Source organism: Bactrocera dorsalis, chromosome 1, assembly GCF_023373825.1.
Source record: "Bactrocera dorsalis isolate Fly_Bdor chromosome 1, ASM2337382v1, whole genome shotgun sequence".
In the NCBI taxonomy this organism is placed as follows: domain Eukaryota; kingdom Metazoa; phylum Arthropoda; class Insecta; order Diptera; family Tephritidae; genus Bactrocera; species Bactrocera dorsalis.
This window is the reverse complement of record NC_064303.1, coordinates 61390637-61412069: the sequence shown is the minus strand read 5'-3', so window position 1 is coordinate 61412069 and position 21433 is coordinate 61390637. Positions and strand designations below refer to the sequence as shown.

The 21433-nt window shown below is 38.6% G+C and overlaps 3 protein-coding genes and 1 pseudogene across 20 annotated transcripts in view; 1 reads left to right on the top strand and 3 right to left on the bottom strand.

Moving 5' to 3' along the window:
* The window catches only part of LOC105224078 (voltage-dependent L-type calcium channel subunit beta-2), a 995088-nt gene that overhangs the window by 586233 nt on the left and 387422 nt on the right, over nucleotides 1–21433 (bottom strand). The gene's annotated exons all lie outside the window — the stretch shown is intronic.
* Nucleotides 1–21433, bottom strand: part of LOC125780351 (uncharacterized) — a 296278-nt gene that overhangs the window by 50156 nt on the left and 224689 nt on the right. The window lies entirely within an intron of this gene.
* LOC125775546 (uncharacterized) overlaps nucleotides 1–21433 on the bottom strand; it is a 121528-nt gene that overhangs the window by 20772 nt on the left and 79323 nt on the right. The gene's annotated exons all lie outside the window — the stretch shown is intronic.
* On the top strand, nucleotides 3541–8260 carry LOC125775447 (uncharacterized; annotated as a pseudogene).

The window sequence follows — 21433 nt, the reverse complement described above, 5'->3', positions numbered from 1 at the left end:
CTGCTACCGCTCCTCGTAGTGGCACGCGACCACTACCACCGTCCTCAACACCCGTAGCAGAACATCAGCGCAGCCGATGTCCCCTATGTCGGCACCCACACCGGCTGCAACACTGCAGCATTTTCCGCAGCATGCAACCCATGCAACGGCAGAAGGTTGCTCAAGCTCACGGGCACTGCCTGAACTGCTTGGCAACGGTACACACCACACAGGAGTGCACATCAGTGACCCTATGCCAACTGTGCAATAGGCCGCACCACACCATGCTGCATCGAACCCCAAAACGGCCTGTAGCGCGACAGCTTGCCACGAACCGGTCACCGCAGCCCAGTCGGCACCGAAGGCTAGTTGCTCCTCCATCGTCCAGAGCAAGGCGAAATGAAGCATCCCCGCGGCGCCGGCCACATCGTACATCAAACCGTCGCTCCACTGGTCTTAGCAGCGTTGTTGCCACGCTGCAACAATTACAGCGACTGCTAGGCTAATATTCGCCTAGGGGGGCCGGGGTGGCTAGATGAGGTAGCTCTCCCCTTTATACATCCGACACTGAACAACCACACGACAACACACCACACTAACGCGATCCATAAATGAAGACACCACACATGCAGACATTCCACATGAAGACACCACACACTACTACACATGAATATATATCACACATACGAACATCACACCACAACTCTACACTGCCCAACAATCAAAACCGACCGTTCGAGAGGACGACCTTCACTTCTTTTCGTCGATCTCGAACCGAACGAACGTGTATCACGCAGCGTCAACTAGCCCTTTTATACATCGATCCATTTTTTATTTATGATTATATCGATTATATATATATTGTCTACAAAGTGCAGTGGCAGTGAAAAAAAAGGATAATAAAACTCAAAAAAAAAACCCAAAAGAAAAAACGCCAACCAAACGGTGTTTGTTACTACATTTACTTCCTAGTTAATTTGTGCGGAAATACCTAGCGCCGAGGTAAGTGGTTAAATACAGGTAAAAGCTTTCGACGTACAGTGTCCATTCGCAAAGCTACTCAAGGAATTTAAGGACCTCACAGAAATGAATCTTGATCGAAAACCAGTAAAGACTGAGGTATGTCATGTAATTAAAACTCAAGGTCAATCCGTTACAGCTCGTGCTCGAAAGCTCGACCACAAAAACTTAAAGCTGCACGCACTGAGTTCGAATATCTGATGCAAATAGGCGTGTGTCGCCCTTCGAAGAGCAATTGGGCTAGTCCGCTTCACATGGTCCCCAAAGCAGACGGCAATTAGCGGCCATGTGGAGATTACCGTGCCCTCAATAAAATCAACGTTCCAGACCGTTATCCTATTACGTTTATTCATGACTGCTTAACAATCCTACGAGGAAAAACAGTTTTTGGCAAGATCGATCTACAAAGAGCATTCCATCAAATACCGGTTCGACCGGAAGACATAAAGAAAACAGCCAAAATAACACCATTCGGTCTATATGAGTTTACTCATATGACGTTTGGTCTACGAAATGCAGCACAAACTTTTCAACGCCTCATGCATGAGGCCTTACGAGGACTTGACTTCGCCTTTCCTTATGTTGATGACATATGCATAGCTTCAGCAAACATGGAGGAACATGCGAAACATATACACATGATATTCCAACGACTCCGCGCAACTGGTCTAACAATTAATCCATCGAAATGTGAATTTGGTAAGAAAGAAATAAAATTCTTAGGTCACATCATTACGCATAAAGGTATTCGCCCGCTACCAGAAAAAGTTGAGGCTATTTTAAAAGTTAAACGATCTACAGTAGCCAACGATTTAAAAAGTTTCCTAGCATCTATCAATTTCTATCGCAAATTTTTACCTAACGCCGCAAAACGTCAAGCCGTTCTACAAACAATTATCAAAGGAAACAAACGCAATGATAAAACTCGTATCGATTGGACAGATGAAGCAATCAACGCTTTTGAAGATTGTAAACAAAATATGGCCGATGCAGCAACTTTTGCATACCCTCATGTTGGTGCTCAACTCCGTTTATTCACAGACGCATCCGATGTCGCAGTAGGAGCTGTACTTCACCAATTAGTAAATAATGAATCAGAACCCCTTGGATATTTTTCACGTCGTCTAACCGAAACAGAAAAGTATTACTCAGTTTACGATAGAGAACTTCTTGCAATTTATCTCGCCATAAAATATTTTCAATTCCTAATCGAAGGCAATCAAACATGCATTTATACGGATCATAAGCCATTAATTTATTCTTTTCATAAGCGCAACGACAAAGGTTCACCTCGTCAGATTAGACAACTTGACTATATTAGTCAGTTTACAACAGACATCCGTCACATTCCGGGTTCAAAAATCCAAATCGCAGATATATTGTCGCGTATCAACACAATAACATCAATCAACTACACTGATATGGCCAACGAACAAAAATCTGACTCAAACATTCAAGCACTTGTTAATGGTAAGATAAAACACTCCTTACAACTTAAACATTTCAGATTGGAAGGCAGCAACGCTACATTACTTTGCGATGTCTCAATGAGCCAAGTTAGACCCATCGTACCGCAAACGATTTGTAAGCAGATTCTACACAATGTTCACGACCTCGCTCACGTTGGAGCCAACGCAACTCTAAAGATGATTTCTCAACATTTTGTTTGGGTAAATATGCGAAAGGACTGCAAAGCATTTGTTCGTGGCTGCATCCGTTGCAGTCGCAGCAAAGTTTTACGCCACATCAAGTCTCCATTACAACGTTTAGAAATGCCAGACCAACGCTTTCAAGTTGTTCACGTTGATATAATTGGACCATTACCTCTTAATCATGGATTCAAATATTGTCTTACACTCATCGATCGCTTTTCGAGATGGACTGAAGCGATACCTCTTGTCGACATTCAAGCAGAAACAGTATGTAGAGCCTTCTTGAACGAGTGGGTTGCACGATACGGCTCACCTGAGAAGATAATCACAGACCAAGGAACTCAATTCGAATCCAAAATGTTTCAAGAGATGTTACTAACATTAGGTACTCAGCGTGAACGTACATCACCGTATCATCCACAAACGAATGGATTGATTGAAAGGTGGCACCGTTCATTCAAAAACGCCATACTAGCCACCGGAAAAGAATCTTGGGTAGATAATTTAGGACTTACTCTCCTGGGACTACGAAATGCCGTTAAAGAAGATTTAAAAGCTTCCGCAGCCGAAATGTTATTCGGAACCGCAACACGATTACCTGGCGAGTTTTTTACTACAAAACCAAATATGCAGCCGAACTCAATTTTTGTTGAAAAATTACGACATCATCTTCAAAAAATTCGTCCCGTCGAAACTTCATGGCATTCTCCAAGTACACCATTCGTAAATAAGAATTTATTTCAATCAACACACGTATATGTACGCAACGATCGAGTAACTCCTTCTATGACACAACCATACGATGGACCCTACAAAGTTATTTAAAAAAACGACAAAAATTTTACAATCGAAATAAAAGGCAAAAGCATCGTTATTTCAATCGACCGCCTCAAGCCAAGTTACAATATAGCAGATGAAGAACCAGCTGTTAATTCTAAACAAACATCAGACCCCCAAGATGTATTGCAAGTCAATTCACAAAAATCTAGAAGGGGGGTAATGTGGAGATCACCACTCTACACCAGTTATAATAATTTCTCCTAATTTTGACTTGTACTGTACATAATATTTATTCGTACTATACTTCTTAAGTTTGCCATTTTATGTAATTTATCCTTAAACTTAACGAATGTAAGAATGTGAGATCAAAAGCACTAAATTGAAATATAGTTCGTCAGTGACCACCAAAGTGTGGACAACAATTCTTCTTAGTACCGCATCACCACCAAATATATAACCCTATATCTGACTCTTTTAGTTTTAAGACTTACAAACAACCGTTATGTGAACAAAACTATAATACTCTCCTTAGCAACTTTGTTGCGAGAGTATACAAAGTAAAAGATTGATATAAGTTCATAATGGGAAGAAAACGAAATGTATTCATACGTGATTTTTATATTATTGAAGGCTCCAATGGTGAATGTAAACTTTGTAAAAAAAAAAATATGTGCACTCTGTTTAACTACTTATAATATGAAAAGACATTTACAAAAGGACCATAGTCATATATATGATGACAAAAGGGTTAAAATAGAAAGCAGTGAAACATGTAAAAACGATAAAAAAATTAAATTTACCGTTGAAATGTCCTTGAATGAAGTAGTTAATTCTTGCATCACTTTGTTAACTACACAATCAGTGCCCTTGTCACATTTTGATAGTGAGCCATTTAATACATTAACAAACCCAATTTTTGATGGTCTACACATTCCAAAAATAAACTCAAGAAATATTTTACACCATTTGAAAGATCAGTGTGATAATTAAAAAAAAGAAATAATATAAGAAATTTAACAAAAAACAAGTAAGGAAGGGCTAAGTTCGGGTGTCACCGAACATTTTATACTCTCGTATGATAAAGTGATAATCGAGATTTCATTATCCGTCATTTACATATTTTTTTATTTTGCTGTAAAATTAATTAGATTAGTAAATGAGATACGCCCATTTTCAATTTTTAAAAAAAGCCTGGGTGCATCTTCCTTCTGCCATTTCTTCCGGAAAATTTAGTGTTTCTGACGTTTTTTGTTAGTCGGTTAACGCACTTTCAGTGATTTTCAACATAAGCTTTGTATGGGAGGTGGACGTGGTTATTATCCGATTTCTTCCATGAACTGTATATGGAAGTTCCTGAAGGAAACGACTCTATAGAGATTGGTTGACATTGCTATAGTAGTTTCCGAGATATGTGCAAAAAACTTAGTAGGGGGCGGGGCCAGGCCCACTTTTCCAAAAAAAATACGACCAAATATGTCCCTCCCTAATACGATCCTTTGTGCCAAATTTCACATTAATATCTTTATTTATGGCTTAGTTATGACACTTTATAGGTTTTCGGTTTTCGCCATTTTGTGGGCGTGGCAGTGGGCCGATTTTGCCCATCTTCGAACTTAACCTTCTTATGGAGCCAAGAAATACGTGTACCAGGTTCCATCATCAATTTTTACTCAAGTTACAGCTCGCACGGACGGACGGACGGACAGACAGACATCCGGATTTCAACTCTACTCGTCACCCTGATCACTTTGGTATATATAACCCTATATCTGACTATTTTAGTTTTAGGACTTACAAACAACCTTTATTTGAACAAAACTATAATACTCTCCTTAGCAACTTTGTTGCGAGAGTAAAGGGTGATTTTTTAAGAGCTTGATAACTTTTTAAAAAAAAAAACGCATAAAATTTGCAAAATCTCATCGGTTCTTTATTTGAAACGTTAGATTGGTTCATGACATTTACTTTTTGAAGATAATTTCATTTAAATGTTGACCGCGGCTGCGTCTTAGGTGGTCCATTCGGAAAGTCCAATTTTGGGCAACTTTTTCGAGCATTTCGGCCGGAATAGCCCGAATTTCTTCGGAAATGTTGTCTTCCAAAGCTGGAATAGTTGCTGGCTTATTTCTGTAGACTTTAGACTTGACGTAGCCCCACAAAAAATAGTCTAAAGGCGTTAAATCGCATGATCTTGGTGGCCAACTTACGGGTCCATTTCTTGAGATGAATTGTTGTCCGAAGTTTTCCCTCAAAATGGCCATAGAATCGCGAGCTGTGTGGCATGTAGCGCCATCTTGTTGAAACCACATGTCAACCAAGTTCAGTTCTTCCATTTTTGGCAACAAAAAGTTTGTTAGCATCGAACGATAGCGATCGCCATTCACCGTAACGTTGCGTCCAACAGCATCTTTGAAAAAATACGGTCCAATGATTCCACCAGCGTACAAACCACACCAAACAGTGCATTTTTCGGGATGCATGGGCAGTTCTTGAACGGCTTCTGGTTGCTCTTCACCCCAAATGCGGCAATTTTGCTTATTTACGTAGCCATTCAACCAGAAATGAGCCTCATCGCTGAACAAAATTTGTCGATAAAAAATTTTCGAACCGAACACTGATTTTGGTAATAAAATTCAATGATTTGCAAGCGTTGCTCGTTAGTAAGTCTATTCATGATGAAATGTCAAAGCATACTGAGCATCTTTCTCTTTGACACCATGTCTGAAATCCCACGTGATCTGTCAAATACTAATGCATGAAAATCCTACCCTCAAAAAAATCACCCGTTATAATAAAATACTTTGCTTAAAAATGGATACAGCTACTCGCCACGATCGGGCTATTTTGGGTGTAAATGTGCAAATAATCACATCCAATAAACTTGAAATGTTTACACTAGCCATGCTTGATTTTAACCACTAAAATTGAAAATGTTTTGAAAAGTTTCAATATAGATAAGGCGCAAGTTTATGCAGTAACCACTGATAACGGCAGGAATATGGTGAAAGCGGTGTAGCTGTTATCATTGCATAGTGATGACGAAGAAAGTGACAGTGAAATAGAAGACAATTACGAAAGTATTGTGTGCAATATAAGATTCGAAAATATTATTTCTATTAAATGTGCTACCCACACATTGCAGTTAGCTGTTAAAGACTTTTTAGATAACTTAAATACAAATGTAGTGAATAAGTCGCGGGATTGTGTAAAATATTTGAGAACACCTGCATATCGGTAAGTTATTTCCTTAAACTTCGCATGTACAAAATGTGTTTTTGTTAATTTTTCATTCTATTCCAGACATAGCATAAAAAGTAGTTCCACTTATAATATGTTGAAGCGACTTCTACACTTAAAAGAATTTTGCTGTGAAAATTTGCCATTATCCGAGCAACTCCAAAGACATGAGTGGGCGGAACTAGAAAAAATTATGCAGGCTCTACAACCAGTAAATACTCTGACGCTGAAACTACAAAAATCTAATTTATTGATCGGAGATGTTTATAAAAATTGGCTAGAGCTTATTTTTACTCTAAAAGACTTCAATACTGAGATGACCATACAACTTCTGGATCACATCGAAAAAAGGCAAACAAAGTTGCTTGAATGTGACACTATGTATGCAGCCCTATTTTTAGACCCCAGATTTAAGCGTGTGTTGTCAAATGAGAAAATAAATTCGGCCAAAAATCATTTAAAAAAAATGGTGCTCCAGCTAGTAAACTTACCACGTACCAGACAATAAATTTAAAATAATTTGTAATAATTTATAATATATTTTTAATGTTTTGTTTGTTATTTTTTTAATGTTTTTTTATTTGTATTGTATTTAAGCAAAACACTGAAACTCAGCGATTTTCCTGCTGGACACCACCTGTTGCAGAAGACTTATTTCTAATAGATGAAAGCTCCGTTGCAAGCTCTCGATCTTTATTAGCTGACGGTTTAAAGTCAATGGAGATGAATTATTCGTCTTCGGATGAAGATGACATTCCTACGTCAATAAATGACAGCCTCCGAAAAGCGTATTTTGAAATAGATAATCATAAAGAAAAACGTTTGGATACTTCTGCTAATTTATTGGAATATTGGGAGAGCAAAAAATTTGCGTATCCATGGCTTCGAAAATTAGCTTTAATTGTTCATTCTGTACCTGCCACTCAAGTCAGTGTAGAAAGGTCATTTTCGGCACTCAGATTGATATTGGGAGATTTGAGATATAATTTATCTGAGGAACATTTAGAATCGATTATGATGGTAAAATTGAACACCTGAAAAAACCTCTTAACACTGACTTGAATGGCAGCCAAAACTTATAAGCCTCTCGCAGTAGTAACCATTACTTTTTAGTTTTACGTAAGCTAAGAATTTTGGAATTTTTTTTATTTCGCTCTATTCACGTTTTATAGCTGATACATTATCCATGATATTTTCAGAATGACTAAACAAATATCCCATAGCAAATGGCGAGGTACCCGATGCATCGATCCGAAACCTGTGATTAATTTAACTTTAAAGAATGGTACTCAACGGTTATATTTGCATCTCCGCTTCAGGCGCATTTGTCGAGGTAAGGTAGTTTTACGATTCCAAAATTCGCAATTAATATAAATGAATGAATATAAAAAATATTAAGATAATTACAAAATCTTGTAGCATTTTGCGTAATATAGGCATCAACAGAAACGACACTGTTAATCAGCAATGGATTAAACAAGAAAACACAGAAAATATTGGACAAATGTGAAAGCAGTAGCGGAATCGCAATAAGACAAGCAATTTCGGCTTGTTTATTACATATCCTCATACTTTTGTCATAGAATACGTATATACATATACTTTAACATACTTTAATTAAGTATTTTTATGTAACACCAAATGAATGGTATTTGTTTATTCCATCAAACTTAGGGCTTTTTCTTCATTTACAATTGATTTATTTAAATAATGTTACATCAACTTTTGCTCGTTTTTTAACAATTTTGAGAAGGTCTTCATTGCTACTCCTTTTTGTTTTCTGTGCTGATGACGAAGAGGATGGTATCTCATTCATTTCATTTTCACTTGGTATCAGCTGAAGCAACCAATGCATCAGGATCTGTGTAATAAAAACATACATGCATATGTATATTATTTGGGGGAAACTTTAGTATACCATCCCACGATTTCAGGGTTAAAAGTGGAATGGTTGGATCGGGCTGATGCTCCAGATTATAGCCGCCGCAAACTTATAGTTTTCGAGATATTTGCATTAAAAGTCGAAAATTTTGCAAATTTTATCTTGCAATTTCTTGATTTCTAGTAATTATTTCTTTCATATAAATGCTTTTTATACACTTGCACTTCATTACTTGTTTCTACATATTTATTTTTCAGTAATTATTTAGATATTTGCTTAAAATAAGCATTTTATATTTGACATAAGTTTCATTACATGCACAATAACAAAAGTGTTCCGTGTTGACAAATAATAAGTGTTGCCATAATTACACATTTATCGAATAAATAAAAAAGAAAAAAAAAACTCAAAGGCAGGAAACAAATACCATCTTCTGAAATAAATTTTCCATTGTAGTAAAAAAAGGTTTTAGGTTGGGCTTATAAGTATGCTTAATTGCATCTAATAATTTCCCAAAAGGGATCATAATGATTATTTGCTATATTCTTTCTCCAAATATACTCAAAAATTAAGTTAGAAAAATCTTCACAATTACGCGTTACTGAGACTCGGTGCATTGAGTGTGGGTTCCGTCCTCTGCGTTGGACGGATTATCCCAGACGCTGTGATTAATCCGTCGGTGCTCATACTCGTGACTGGACAGACAGTCGTATGCTTTCCAACAATCGGTACATATAATACTACCTTTTGCCACGTGCTTCTCTATCAAAGGTATGAGCACCTCAGCAGACCTCACATTGCCGGGAAATACCTCCAGCCTAAGGTCGTCATTCCCATCCCAAGAACCCAGTAGCCTTCGACTCTCCGCCCTAAAATAAGAAAAGATATATTAATTACATAAAAAAAACAATAATGTATTTATTGTTATTACTTTTGTTATAATTCCTCTTTTATATGTGCCGGCTTCGCGGCAGTAATTATACCAGTCACAAATGGTAGCGCTAGATCCCTGATTAAGCTGTTTTTTCTCACTTCCGTATGCGACCAATGGGATGCATACGCATACATTAAATAAAATACTTGAGGAAGTGGAATTTTTACGTTGTCGAACCAGATATCACTTGACCTTGCCAACGCAGTTCGGTTCCGACAACCACCTTTCCGGCATGGGAACACCCCAACAGTGCTACTTATATTTAATGATAGCGTCATTGGCATTTTAGGTGTACGATACATTTTTAATTTTAAAATTAATCCTTGCTCTTCCGCAAAAATGTATTTCCTTTACAATCGAATGTTTATTTTTACAATATTCCACATTGATTTCACTTCCGACGCTTTAAGCACATTTGTTCGCCTTACGACACCTCAGCTGGTTGACGCTCCGATACAATCTATTTAAATGCCTTAAGTTATATTTTTATCAATTTAAAACTTATATTAACTTACCTGATGAATTTGCACACATTTCTTTAAACACACTTAAATTTTTAAGATTATTTTTAGTTTTATATACTGCTTTTTTTTTTATAATTTTGTCTATTAGATACAGGCATTCAAATAAGATGAATATGAATAATTACAAAACGCGAAAAAAGAAACCGTACATTGTTTAGTTGTAACAATATCCGTTAAAGAAAATGTGGTTTAAAGAAGGTGATATACCCTATTTAACATAACTTTTAGATTTCCTTTGTGCATTGGCAGCCTTCGGCCGCGCTTACAAAACACCCTGGCCGATTCCACACCAGGGCAAACAACAATGAGAGAGAGAAAACCATTGATTTTTAGAAAATGAAAAAGAACAAGAAGTGGCGTGTCGCAGCGAAGAGAAAACAGACTGCCTACCTCGCAACGTTACAATCGACCACAACACGAGCGGGATGGGATAGATACCGAGAGTTGAAGAGGGAAGCGAGCCGCATTTCCAGACAAAAACAGAAAGGTGAGAGAGAAGTATTGAAGACTGGAGCAAACTCTAATACAACCCCCAAAGGTGATCTAGTGACTGATGCCCAGATCATATTATAATTGTGGAGCGAATACTCCTCCATCCTAATGAATGGCAGTGAAAGCATAACACCTGGAGATGGCGACGAAGAACAGATAAGGAACATGCATTAGTTTCTTTGTAGACTATGGTCGGACCAAAACATGACCGACGATTGGAATTTGAGTATGCTCTACCCATTCCACAAAAAAGGAGAAAAAATCGCTGAAAAGAGATTCGGCGCACACCACCAACTTATCGATTTTAAAGCTGCTTTTGACGGCACGAAAAGGAGATGTCTTAATGCAACTATGTCTGAATTCGATATACTCGCAAAACTAACTCGGCTTTCTAACCTGACGTTGAGGAATTCCAAAAGCTCCGTCAGAATCGGGAAGAACATCTCCTAGCCGTTCGATACCAAACGACGCTTAAGACAAGGCGACTCCCTATCCACTGTTGCAATCAATGCGTTGATCAGAGCTCTGAGAATGCTAAGCATTTTCAGTGGAATTTACACACTAACCACCTTGGTCGGGTTCGAGGCACATCTAAAACCTCTGCCATAAGTCCAGCAATAAAATGCGACCAATTTTCCGCCCCACAAAAACACCCCGACCTATCCGATAGGTGCCTCTGATACAAAAATGCATTCAAAGGCCCATGCTCCGTAAGCAGAAAACTCAGACTCAGACAAAATCTGAAGTCTGGGTTATCTTCAAGGAACCCAACGTCCCGAATGTGCTCGTACGTCACTCGGCCGTTAGGACTATTGTCCCAACGTTCTTGCCACCTACATCTAACCCTATCATCTAGAAGCCTCTTGCTCCCTACATATCCCTCCCTCTCCACATCAGCGTCGGAAATCCAGTCATTCCGCAGAAATTACACACTCAAGCCCCCTCTTAACCTGAATGCAACAGCACGTTGTATGACAATCAGGTCAAGAGGGATGCATCTAGCATCCGTTGAGACGGTGCAACATACAGACAAATAAGCAAGCATCATACAACGCTGAATTAAGGGCAGTTTTTCAGACCCCAAGACAGTCGTAGCTGTCTCCTATCATACAGTGGCTCTATATGTGGCACGGGCCACAAATAAGCCACGGTATATGGTGCGGACAGCACGACGTCCGAAACCCCAATCGCGTCGTATTTTGCCAACGGTTGCCTGCAGTCGCTCCTTCACATTCGCCAAGTGTGGAGCAAAACACATCCTTCCCCTCATGGTCAACCCCAGATATTTGACTTCCGTCACATATCTGATGCTGACCCCATTCACACGGACAATCGGTGGACGAACCGGTGGCAATCTGACCTTAAGCACCATTGTCACCGTTTTTTCCCTCGATATGTCCACCCCACACCTACACCCCAAGTTTTAACGATTTCTAAGAGATCTCCTCCCGCCCGCTCTATGACTGCAAGCGACCTTCGACCATAAGAAGAAGGTCGTCCGCATACGCACAACACTTACAGAGTGGCTCGAGCTGCCTTGGCAGAGTGTCCATCATAAGGTTCCAAATATATAGTCCACAGATGGAACCCTTCGGGCAGCCACGAACCACTCAAATCTCCACACTCCCATTCATGCCGACAAGAGACTTTCTGTTCGAAAAATAAATCTGCCAAAGAGTAATTCGCGGACAGCCAAGCTCCTCCAGCCATTACACCACTCGATCCCAGCTTAGGTAATCAAACACCCCCTTGAAGTCAACAAATATGCCAAGGACACTCGCGTGGAAATTAGTGCTAGGGAACGACCCTAGCACTATTCCACTCGCGTGGAAAGTATCCCTCCCAGACGCACTTATTATAAATGGCATCAGGTATTCCGGAATGAACTTCCATAAGCTTTTACACATCTCTCCGTTAAAACCACCAAAACCTGGGGACCGTTCAGACCTAACCAGGTGAAAGGCGTACCCCAACTCCCCATCATCTAATGGAGGGACAGGCACTTCTTGTGCTTGAGGTACCTACACCTCCGACCTAGGAAAGAACGCAACTAACAGAACCCCCGCACACTCTCTCCACGACGATAACAGAGTGTCACCGACGCGAAGAGGGGTCAAATCCACGTTACTGTTAACAGTCATAATTTCGAAGTCGTAGATAATTCAACACCAAAAACAACGCCAGCCTTGAAATTCAACGCAGAATGTCTCTTGCCAACAGGTGCTACTTCGTACTAGAAGTAAAGTCCTCTCTCGAAGAACAAAAACCAAACTCATTATTCTCGTCCAGCTATATGCTCCAGAAGCATGGACGATGAAAACATCTGATGAGTCGACGTTAAGAGTTTTGGTGAGAAAGGTCTGCAAAATATTTATTCTCCTTTGCGAATTGGCATCGGCGAATATCGCTTTCGATAAAACGATGAGCTGTGTGAGATATACAACACCATTGACATAGTTGAGCGAATTAAGCGACATATTGTTTGAATGGACGAAAGCACTCCAGCTCTGAAAGTATTCGACGCAGTACCCGCTGAGGGAATCAGAGCAAAAGGAACACATCTACTCCCTTGGAAGGACCAGGTGGAGAAGGGCCTGGTTTCGCTTGGAATCTCCAATTGGCGCCAAACAGTGAATGGTGTGGTTTAGTATGTATACTCGGCTATAACTGCGTATACGTTGTCTACGTCAAGAAATAAGATTCTTCTACAAAATCCCGAGTTTATGCTAGGTCCCCAGAATATTAATTCCTCTAGTATCTTAGATGTAATTTAACTGCATCTAAAAGTTGTAATATGTGATTAACGTTACTTTCAAAGAGTCGTTTGGCATTGCAGTCTTCTCTGCTATTGCTGCGGAAATCGAATTATTAGTCTTATGAAACTAAAAGGGGTAGTCCTCATAAACAGCTTTATTTTTGGATCTAATTGGGATATTATGGGAGTTGTACTACTACTGTTCTATTGTTGGCTCTAAAGAAAACTCTATCTCCTTGTCCGTACTATCAGGTTTGTTGTTTGCATTATGTCGTTGGAAGTCTGTTCGTATTTTGTTGCTAAGCTATTTTGGAATTGCATGAATTACTATATGTCTGTCGGTCTGTTTTTAGTTATTGAATGAATTGTTCGATTGTATTTAGTTGTCGCAAGTTTTTCAGAGACACTAGAGATAGCGCGCTATTACCGCAAGAGTACTATGAAATCTTTCAATTTGACCATTGGTAGTACTATGAACGGGATTTTTCTGTACGTTCTTGTTTCAGAATTTAGACACTTTTCATTGTCGCAAACTAAAGTTTTGATGGCTCTAACAAATTTAACAACTTCATAAACATCTCTTTTGTATAAACTGTAGCTCTTGATGTTATCAACTTAGAAAATTTATCTAAAATGAGTGATATCTACATAAAGTATTTCTCCAGGATATGTTGGAATAGGACTTTCACCATTTTATGGATTTGGTGGATGTTTTGATATTTGGCCTCACTACAAATTCTGCGACTTGATATTATTGAGGGTAAAATTATTTTACAAATGCACGCAATCGTTTTAATTTCTTCTTCTTCTTAATTGGCGTAGACACCGCTTACGCGATTAAGCCGAGTTAACAACCGCGCGCCAGTCGTTTCTTCTTTTCGCTACGTGGCGCCAATTGGATATTCCAAGCGAAGCCAGGTCCTTCTCCACTTGGTCCTTCCAACGGAGTGGAGGTCTTCCTCTTCCTCTGCTTCCCCCGGCGGTTACTGCGTCGAATACTTTCAGAGCTGGAGTGTTTGCGTCCATCCGGACAACATGACCTAGCCAGCGTAACCGCTGTCTTTTAATTCGCTGAACTATGTCAATGTCGTCGTATATCTCGTACAGCTCATTGTTCCATCGAATGCGATATTCGCCGTGGCCAACGCGCAAAGGACCATAAATCTTTCGCAGAACTTTTCTCTCGAAAACTCGCAACGTCGACTCATCCGTTGTTGACACCGTCCAAGCCTCTGCACCATATAGCAGGACGGGAATTATGAGTGACTTATAGAGTTTGGTTTTTGTTTGTCAAGAGAGGACTGTGCTTTTCAATTGCCTACTTAGTCCGAAGTAGCACCTGCTGGCAAGAGTTATCCTGCGTTGGATTTCTAGGCTGACATTGTTGGTGTTGTTTACGCTGGTTCCAAGATAGACGAAATTATCTACAACTTCAAAGTTATGACTGTCAACAGTGACGTGAGTGCCAAGTCGCGAGTGCAACGACTGTTTGCTTGATGACCGGAGATATTTCGTCTTGCCCCCGTTCACTGCCAGACCCATTTCTTTTGCCTCCTTGTTCAGTCTGGAGAAAGCAGAACTAACGGCGCGGGTGTTGAAGCCGATGATATCAATATCATCGGCATACGCCAGCAGTTGTACACTCTTATAGAAGATTGTACCTGCTCGATTAAGTTCTGCAGCTCGAATAATTTTCTCCAGCAGCAGATTGAAGAAATCGCACGATAGGGAGTCGCCTTGTCTGAAACCTCGTTTGGTATCGAAGGGCTCGGAGAGGTTATTCCCGATTCTGACGGAGCTTTTCGTGTTGCTCAAGGTCAGTTTACACAGCCGTATTAGTTTTGCGGGGATACCAAATTCAGACATCGCGGCATAAAGGCAGCTCCTTTTCGTGCTGTCGAAAGTAGCTTTGAAAGCGACGAATAGGTGGTGCGTGTCGATTCGCCTTTCATGGGTCTTTTCCAAGATTTGGCGCATGGTGAATATCTGGTCCGTTGTTGATTTACCAGGTTTAAAGCCACACTGATAAAGTCCAATCAGTTTGATGACGGTAGGCTTTAATCTTACACACAATACGCTCGATAGAACCTTATATGCGATGTTGAGGAGGCTAATCGCACGGTAGTTGGCGCATATTGTGGGGTCTCCTTTTTTATGGATTGGGCAGAGCACATTTAGATTCCAATCGTTGGGCATGTTTTCGTCCGACCATGTTTTACAAAGAAGCCGATGCATGCTCCTTATCAGTTCTGGGGGGGATCTACAGGAGTATGCTCCGGTCTCGAAACCTTCGGTAAGCCGCCGCATTTTTTCATAGAATTTTCGAGCATTACCCCTGTCGGCCAGCTTATCAAGCTCTTCGTACTCACGCATTTCGACCTCTTTCTTCTTCTGTCTGCAAATGCGTCTCGCTTCCCTCTTCAACTCTCGATATCTATCCCATCCCGCACGTATTGTGGTCGATCGTAACGTTGCGAGATAGGCAGCCTGTCTTCTCTCCTCGTCGTAACAGCTGTTCTTTTGCACTTTCCGAAAAGTAATGGTTTCGGTTGCAGCTGTACGTAAGGAGTTTGAAATGCCGTCCCACTGTTCCCTTATAACGAGTTGTTGACGAGATTTTGCCATGAGATGCGTATTTCAGGCGCTAGGTAGATGCAATCCGATCTCAAAACAAAAAGTTGCATTGGAATCAGGAAGTACTAAGGCAACTTTTCTGCACTATTAGAAATCCCGAATCGAAAAAAGTCCGGAATCGACCCACCCTACTCTACACCTGCTCTAAATTCGGATGGTTTGCAAAAGTTAGAGTAGAGGAGAAACACATCTTCGGAGGTGATAATTCGTTTATTTCTATTAAAAGCATCAAGTGCATTGGCATCTAGTTTTGTTTCAATTTCTTTGACTGATTAACCTTAATCTTACCATTTTCACAACGGAAATATTTTGTCAGAGACTTTGCAATAGTAGCAAAATCCTTTAGAAATTGTTGATGGTAAGTCCCTAAAATTAGCGGGAGGCTTGTAAAGATTTTGGAACTTCCAATTTACTATGTATTTAATTCTATCGGAACAGGGCCCGAATCGCGGCAGTCATAAGCGAGCAAGTAATCGTATCGAGTGAAATTTCGTAACGTGTCGATATGAAACGAATAGAAATTTTATGAAATAACTTCCCTGGTGTAGCTGTAAATGACATTTTCGAATACATTCAAATATGAAACAAAACAAGTATTTGAATTTGAATGTAAATATTGAATATATATACGTTTATACAATATGTGTAATAAATTGTACATAAATTTACTAAATTCTGATTCAGATGAAAAACATCACCAAATGTATAGTCCTGAAAAGATGGCAAAGTTCGGCAATGGTCATAAAATTAGGGATCATATTATGCTATATTTAGATAATAATTGAATTAAATGTTCCAACAACATTTTAATTCATATTTTGTTTTAATAAATATGTCTTCAATAAAAACAGGAACTTGGAATTAACATATCGTATATATTGGTGTTTATTTTTGAACTTTTCTCTTTAAAATATCAAGCACATGAGTTTTTTTTGCATATCTGCTTTATGTACATCTTCTTTTATTTGTAGCGATCTCTTCTTTTAAGCAATTGGTTTCTCAAGATTTTTACTTCCACTGCAACATCTATCCCCGTAGCTTGGAGGAGATGCTCTTCTGGTACAGTTAAAAGCTTTTCCTCGTACTGACCATTACCAGTCCTTCGTTTCGAGGATTTGTTGAAAAAAATTTTCTTTTTTATATTGTACTTTTGATCAGCAAATACCTATTTTGTATTATTATTTTAATCATCTATTATTTTATTTTTTTAATTAATATATATTATTTACTTGTATTGATCTTACTTTTCGTCAAAATTTAGCATCTTTCATCGGTGGCCCGGCAGAGTTAAGTTTTAGCGTCAATGCATCCCATTGCTTATTTAATGCAACTTTGCCTTGCCCACAATTAGGCAAAATATTATTTGTTGAGTTCTGATGTTGTAGCATAAAATTACTCATCAAATTTTTTTGACGCATATTTATTTTGTTTACATTTGTCCTTAAATCATTAGTTATAATTATAATATATGTTAAATAAACTCAATAAAAGAAAAATAACTTACATTTTACCTCCGATTATTTTTAACTGATATATTCAAAACCTTTTTTTTATTGGTACCGTAACGTTTCTCAAATAGCTAACGAGTGATATAGTATTTCGATTCTTTCGTACAAACGAGAACACGTTATCGAATGAGGAAATTTCAAATTTCGAAAGAGCGTATTCGATAGCGAGAACAACGGTCCGAAAACAAAAAAAAATATTTGAATTTCGCTCGTTAACGTGTGCCGCGATTCGGTCCCAGGTTTTTATTTCATCTTTTGATACTGTAAAGACTTAAAATTGAATACTTTATTGGAAAAATTTGGATTTTTCCATAGACACACATGTGAGTAGCGTTAAGAAGTTCGGTAAGGATTTTGTCAATATCCGTGCTGCATTCCGTAGAACAATATTACGTCATCAATGTTAACATGACAGGTTTTTCCTATTTCTTTTATTAAAACGCTGGGAACATTTTTAAAGCCAAATGGCATCCGGCAGATTTCGCTTATTGACTGTCTTTTCTCTATATTTTCATGTAAATTTTATCTGGTGGAAGACTGACTTTAAATCTATTGTCGACAACCCAAATTGGATTGTTGTATTGGATCGTGAGTGGCTTACAATTTCGTCATGTAATAAGTTAGAGATTTCTGCATTAACAAATTCTGCCGCTGCCATAGCTTATGGATAACTCTTCGAGTAGACCGGAAGGTTATCCACGGTTCTAATTGAGCCTACTATGTTTGTGTTATAGGGCAAGCTTGGTCGGCCGAAAACATGCCCGACGATTGAAATTTAAGTGTGCTCTATCCAATCCACAAAGAGGAAGGCTCCAAAATCTGCGAGCTGTAGAGCTGAATCGTGAAGGCATAATCTTCTATAAGAGTGTACAGCTGCTGGCGTCTCCGATGATATTAATATCATTGGCTTCAAAAACCTCGACGGTAGTTCTCCTTGTTACAGACCAGATAAGGTAACGAAGTATATGGATCTGATAGTGAACGACGACAGAACGAAATATCTCCTGCCATAAAACCAAACAGTTGTCGCACTTGCCACTTGGCTCCCACGTCACTATTGACAGTTATAACTTCGAAGTCGTGAATAATTTTGTCTATCTTGGAACCAGCATCAACACCAACTACAATGTCAGGCTCGAAATCCAACGCAGAATATATCTTGCTAACAGATGCTATATGGTGCGGAAACATGGACGATGACAACATCTGATTAGTCGATGTTATGAGTTTTCGAGAGAAAGGTTCGGCAGAAGATTTATTGTCCTTAATGCATTGGCAACGGCGTATATCACCTACGTTGGCTAAGCCATATTGTCCGAATGGATGAAAACACTCCAGCTCTGAAAGTTTTCGACGCAGTAACCGCCGAGGGAAGCAAAGGAAGACCTCCACTTCGTTGCGGAGAATAGGTGGAGAAGGACTTTCGATCATAATTAGATTGGATATACTTTCGCCGACCAAAAACTGTACAAAAAAGAAAGACGTTAGCTGAATTCAACAGTGAAGTGAACAAAGCATTTAATTTGGTGCTTCAATAAAAGAATATTCGAGTAAGGACATTCATCCTGGGTTTAAATAGCAAATATACATATGGGACGTTGTATAGTCATAACCCTAAGGAAAGAGCTATTTACCAAGAATCCGCATCATCAATAAAATCTATTTAAATTGATAGGAACATCTAGTTACAAAACTTCCATCTACAAATAATGCAGCGCATCATTGAAACCGCACAAGCAGACTACGAAGGACATTTTGAGACACGGACTAGTTTTTTAGGCGAGTGAACGGGCTGTCTTCCATCGAAACAAAGTGTGAACAAACCGGCACACGCGTTATAATTTTAGTGAACGTAGGATCTACTAATACTTATATTTTTAATGAATGTAAAATCAATTAAACGTTTCAAAATAAAAACTTTACATGGTTCGAAACAATGATTACGACATATGGCTATGATTTAGCATATTATACCATGATGTACTAAAGGAATTTGATATTATATTAGGAGAACAAGGACTTTGAACTCTTAGGGCAGAACTGAATTTATTTGATTATAGTTTAAAATAGCAGAAGAGATCTGTAACATCGAACCAAAAATAATTTTCACTTTTAATAATAAACGTTCAAATAGGGAATTCCATAAAATTTTAATAAAGTGATCTGAATCTACTTTGCAGTCAATGGAGCAAAGTATGAGTTGGTTTGGAATATATTGGTATATTTGTATATGTTTATATGGACGATGTACTAATAACCTCTTCTCCACCCGAAGAACATATTTAACACATTTTATCTGTAATAAATGCAATAGTTAAAGCCAATATGAAAATTTTTGATGAAAGGCACATTTTTTCAAGACTAAGTTGAGTATCTTGGGCCTATCAGTAAACATAATCGCATTACAGTGGATCCTAATACGATAGTAGCAATAAACAAGTAAGGAAGACCTAAGTTCGAGTGCAATCGAACACGTGTTGCTCTTGCAACATACAAGAATCAAAGCCAGGGAAACACTTTAAGGTGCAAAATCTATCATATAGAGCAGTGTCAAGGGGGGCGGTAAGAGACCCAGAAAGAAAATGGGGGCGTTGTGTAGAGGCCTGAGGGATTATTTGTAATTTTATTTAGCTAGGAGGCCTCTTAGACAACGACTACATGAGTTCTCGACTCTCAACAACAACTTGTGAATATCAACTAGTATAAATTAAAAGATTGCTCAAACTCGGTTCTATATTTCTCTCCGCGTAGTTCATATATCTGTCCTATTTTATTGAATATAGAAAAAATTAAAATGAAAATCATGTCGCTCCGTTTCATAACGGGACATCTCGACAGGATAGAATTTATAGAATACTAACTGTCAAGAGAATTGGTATTGCCATTGCCAAATCTGTATGTGGGCATTTGCTATCATAATATAATCATTTGCGCAAAGGTGTAGGGTAGGTAGGTTCGAGCTGATGTAGCGCACGTTCTGAGCTTTTGAACTCCTTAAATCTTTTATGTGGAAAATAAAAAAAGGATCTTTATCCTTTCTTACAAATGTATTTCTGGGAAAAATAAGAATTCATATTTTTGGACTACTATATATACTATATAATTGTGCTTAAGCATTCCTATATAAACAATGTAATTTATATTTTATATTCATTTGTGGTTTTGCGCGCAATAGAGGAGCATTACTTACGCCTCCTTTACACTACTCGCGAAGTTAAACGTATTTCTCAAAGCAAAACAATGTCGGTAGTAAAAAAGAAGAGACAGCAATACTGTGCGGAATACAGTAAATTCGGATTCACCGAAAATCCCACAAACCCATCCTCGCCTTTGTGTCTTCTATGTCTAAAAACATTTTCGAATGAAGCAATGAAGCCTTCAAGACTTAAAGATCATTTGAATAAAATGCATCCAGATAAGAGAGACAAAAATGTAACATATTTTCAAGACCTAGAGAAGAAGCATAATACTCAGCCAAGTGTAGCAAAACTATTTTCGACGGCTGCTAAGCAAGATGACGACGGACTTCGAGCTTCGTACAATATCTCTTTGTTAATTGCTCAAAAAGGCAAACCACATAACTTCGGAGAAGAGTTAATATTGCCAGCAATAAATGAAGTAATAACTACCGTGCTTCATAAACCAGCCGTAGATATTATCCGAAAAATTCATTTGAGTAATAATTCTGTCCAAAGACGAATTGATGAAATGGCTGAAAACATTGAAGAATCATTGTGCGATCACCTGAGGACAAGCTAGTTCTCAATTCAGCTCGATGAGTTCACTTTACCAACTAATGAAGCATTGTTGTTGTCTTACGTGAGGTTTATTAAAGTTGAGAAAATATGTGAAGAACTATTATTTGCCAGAAATTTAAAGACCGATACAAAAGGCGAAACCATCTTATATATAAAAATGAAACTGTTTTCGTTGTCACGGAATCACTTGTGAATGGCTGAACCGATTTGGCTGATTTATTTTTTTGTTGTATTTGTTATTATTAGGAGAAGGTTCTTATGTAAGAAAAAATTACGAA